Source organism: Athene cunicularia, assembly GCF_003259725.1.
Source record: "Athene cunicularia isolate RWA chromosome Z unlocalized genomic scaffold, athCun1 chrZ_part3, whole genome shotgun sequence".
Taxonomy (NCBI): Eukaryota; Metazoa; Chordata; class Aves; order Strigiformes; family Strigidae; genus Athene; species Athene cunicularia.
Window position 1 is genome coordinate 5,624,597 of NW_020799144.1, and position 4,787 is coordinate 5,629,383.

The following is a 4,787-nucleotide window of genomic DNA, read 5'->3' on the forward strand; positions in this document are numbered from 1 at the left end:
GGAAGTGAACATTCAAATTCAGATTATTCAGGTTTCCTATGTTAAAGTTTTGGAGATTTTTCTGTAAGAAATAAGCAAACCTGTTTTCTTCACTGTACTCTGGTAGGACCATGTGAGAACCAGAATTTCACTACATTGCACATCATTGACACCATGGTAACACCTTGGGTTTAACATAGCATTAGAAGATGTACCTACATTAGAAGTTTGCACTCACAGATGTATTCTGTATTTAAGACAGCTTGCCTGTGGATTTTGTCTTACTCTAATCTTGCTAAAGCATTCATTTAAAGTAAATGGTATTTTCTCTAACTAGTCAACAGTTATTACACTATCAAACATTTACCATATAATTTGTTTGTGGTTTTCAGAGTGCCTCATTTCCACTTATAATACTTAATTTGACAAAAATTGGAGTAATCTTACCTGAATCTTCCTCAGCTTCTTTTTAGATTTTCTTCCATGCATCTAAATTGAACTTATTTCTCTCAAACACAAACACAAAAATCGTAATCAATCTCATTTTTACTTTAAATTTTACCAAAGATTTTGTCTCCTGGATGAGGGGCAGATGAGTTTTCCCATAATCTCAACCATCTGACATTCCCTACATCTGATTATTTTACCCTCACTTGTTCTCCTGAGCTCCACAAGAAGTTCCAGAGATTGTACTATGCTTCCATTAGCACAGAGCAGTGGGCTAAAATGACACTTAGCTGAAATTAGAATCAAAGCCACAAAAGCTAAAGGAAATTTTTGGTTAAGGCTACCTTAGACAAATGAAATTAATTATATTGTTTAAACAGTCAGTGTAAGGCTGTTAGGAGTAACATTTCAAATGCATTAACTTTTAACTTCTACTAGCAACACATTTTAGAGAAGTCAGTTTCAAAAAGTCTGTCCCTTGCAAAAATTATACCAGGGTGGCTAGTTTTTCAAAACACAGTTTTCTATCTGGAGAGTGAAAAAACCCAATTCAAAAATACACTGAAATTTCCAGATAGTACTGAAAATTCATAATCACATCGCATCAAAAAAATGCCAGTCTTCCATTGTCGTAGCCTGTCTCCAAGGTTGATCAGTATATATCATAAGAAGGTAAATTAAAAACTTGAGTGAGTATTCTTTTTGTTTGGAAATTTTACAGTAATGTCTAAAAAGGAATAATGTCTTACATTGCAAAGATTAAATACAGGTCTAAAGTCACTCTCCTTAAGTCAACAATTTTTAATGAGGGATAACATAAAGACACTTGAGTCCAAGACCCATTATTTTATTATTGCAGATAGTAAGCCTCAGTTTCGTGACAAGTATCTGTTGGGAGATTATTTTTGTTTTCTTCATTTATCCTTAAATTTCTTTTACTATACATGTAACACATAATGTAATTTTCTGTGTTTACAACAAGGGTGAACAGTGGAAAGCTTCTACTTGCACTGTATGTGTTTGAATCCACTTCTTGTCACTTCTCATCAGCTCAGGAAGCTTCTTATTCATAGCCTGTATTCCTTATATATTGCTATACTTTTATTCTCACTCAACAAAATATCAATAATGATTTTGTGAACTTGCATAATGACTCCTACCATTGCACTATCAACATCTCATCCACCTGCCTTATGACTGACAGCATCTTGAAGCATCCACTTTCCACCATGTGCTTTTTTAATTTCATTTTTTAATGAATGAAAACATCACCTCTGTGCCCGAGGACTAAGGTGAGTTTGACTTTGGATGCAATCCACCTTTCTGGCCATTTTCCTTCCCTTCATTTGCAGCTTTTGCAAATAAAGTGAGCATCAAAGATCTGCATCATAACATCGACCCAACAGGTTATGTTCATTACTGGGCTCAAGTATGCCATTACAGAATTGATATTCAATTATTAGCATTTATTTGCAACAACCTGGTTTTTTTATTAATTCTCTTCAGACCCTTGTCATCTTTAAAGAGTCACAAAGTACCTCTGTAACAGTGCAATTGAGATTAAACCAAGATGGAACAGCTATATAGCATGTCTGTAAGAGGAACATAATATCTGTGACTGTATAACATTAAAATTGATGCATTCAGGAAAAAAAAAAAGGAACTACAGACCTTGGTAAAAATGTTCAATAACTTTAAGATTCAAACAGACAAGTAAACAAATGAGCACATAACGTCAAAGGGAAAAGGGAGATGTCAGATTTTGACCCTAAGCACCTGCAATTGATTGTTCTGCACAAATATCCCAGGCTTTTTATAAATCTGGAGCATTATATCAGAGTAGAGTGGGACCATGAGTATACTTACTCATGGTGCACCTTAGATGAAAGAAGCAATTGCACATGAACATTCATGTGTGCATCTGAGTTCCATAAAAACAAATGATTTTGTGGATTCATAATGGTTGTTGGCAGCACAGTTTTCCAGCATCTATACAGTCATTATTTTGTATGTTTTCTACTGGTAGCTCTAAATACTGTCAAATATACAAGAAAGAAAACTCATCCTCTAAAGCACAGACATATATAGTCATATTAAAGAGTTGTAAAATATTTCTGGAAAGAAGAAAAACATATCACAACTCTATTTGCTCAATTTTTTTTTTTTTTTTTTTTTTTGTAAAGTGAAGTTAACAAAGGGAATTGAAATGTGCCAGAAGCAAAATATAAGGAATTAGATTAATTTGTCATTTGAGATTAGATCCAGAAATACCATCAACAAGAAAAATCAAATGTCCAAGGTCAACAAATCTACTGACCTTTTTAGTACAACAAATTATCTGATTTCACTTCAACAGAGTAGGGGTTGGCAGTTGAAAGTTCACAGTGTTTTGCAATTTGTTAGAAAAAATATTTAATCAGGAAAATATCTGTGAAATATAAAAATCAATAAAATATTAGTGGTTATATTTTATTAATATGATTGAAAACACCACCTGGAAAGTTTTATTTCTTTGTCATGGAAGTTTACAATAGAGCTCTGATCTCAGATGCACTGGGGAAAATTATATGATGGTGTGCAGAAGCAAAACCAGGCCTGCAGATCTTTAATACTGAAGTGTAACCATGCTCAGATGAATTTATTCTATTAAAAGATGTGGAGATGCAAGATACTTTGTTAGCGCCACTACAAAATTTAACTTGGCACTTTTCTACAGAATTCAAAAGATCTAAGATACCCAAACCACCTAAAAGTTTAAGACATATTATTTACCACCATGTTGCAGCTTTTGGCACCTGCCTCCATTAAGTCTCTTGAGTTTAATGAGGTATGTCACACAAATCACACTTCTTGTGTCAACCCTAAGTGGCAGCTGAAGTTGTAAGAAGCAAACGAAATATGATGCTATTTATGAAGTGGGTAAACAATTGTAATCTCACTACATAAATCAATGGTATTATTTCATCTGGACCAATGTTCAAGCTCCCTGGCAGTAAAATTGACTTCAGCAAGAGGAATTGATTGCAAAGCAACTGGGCTCTATGCTGAGGTCTTATTCCCTGTTTGACACACACACATGCACAAGCAGACACGAAAGAACTGAAAATGGCATGGATCTGAGCAGTGAATTATGTATGTGACTGAAGAAATAATTTGTCTGGCCTTCCTGAAGCCAAAGGAAGAGCAGTCAGGCAGTCATGCTCTACTGGACATCCCTATAGACACTTTCCCAGCCAGCAGACCAAGCAGTAAACAGTGCACACAACTATGTGGAGTATCTTGCAGGTATGAGACTAGTGATGTATGGAGGAATAGAGGCAAAGAAGTAGTAGATGGAAGCTACTTGTAATAAACCAAAATAGCTGAAACACCCCAACTATCCATGGGCTGAACAACTCTAGGCTACGGCAGTAGAAAAACTTCTAGAAATACAAAGATGTAAAATGGACTTCCCAGAGAGGCAGCAGGTAAGAGACTTCAGGTCAAAACTATAAAAGCAAACATTTAGTATAAAGAAGTTAATCCAATGTTTATATTTACTATCTATTGAGTTCTAACATAAAAAAGCAAAATGAATAAGAAACAAAGTCTTTATTTTGAACAAAATGCTACAATAACTTTTTAATTATCTCAAAATACTGTTGAGTTCGAAAGCTTAGGAGAATTAAAACCAAATTATTATACATTCACACATAACAAAAAAACACCAAAGTACTGGAAAAAAAAATGAAAATGCAAAATGTAATTTTGTTACAAGAATAATCTTTATGTTTCAAATACTGTTGCAGAAAGAGGTGTTTCTCATACATTCACCTGGTGTTTCTGGCACTGCCAAGGAGATAATATCAGTGCAAGTAAATCAGCGATCTGATTCACTATAATAATTCATACAATATTTTCATGGCTAAGCCAAAAGATAGCAGAATGACAGAACATCAACTGAAGAGGAAAAATGTTCAAGCATACCAGAAACATTTAAAATAAAAACCCCCAAACCACAGAATTAAAAACAACAACAACAACAACAACAACAACAACAACAACAAAACACACACACAAAAAAAAAAAAAAAAAAAAAAAAAAAAAAAACAAAAAACCACAAACTCCAACTACAGTCATACTACAATGCAATATGTATCAAGGGAAGGTGGGGGAAGGAGAGGGTGGGTGAAAGGAGAGAAGAAATCAGACAGCTCATTATTAAGTCAAAAGATTAATAAAAGCAGACCATATTTTATCAAAGTTTCACAGTTTATCAATCAGTTTAAATGAGACTCTTTCCATTACAATGAGAACAGCGAGCCTGAAACTGTGACCACTGATTGATGGATTGGAAGTGGATTAATTTTAGGGTTGCAAGA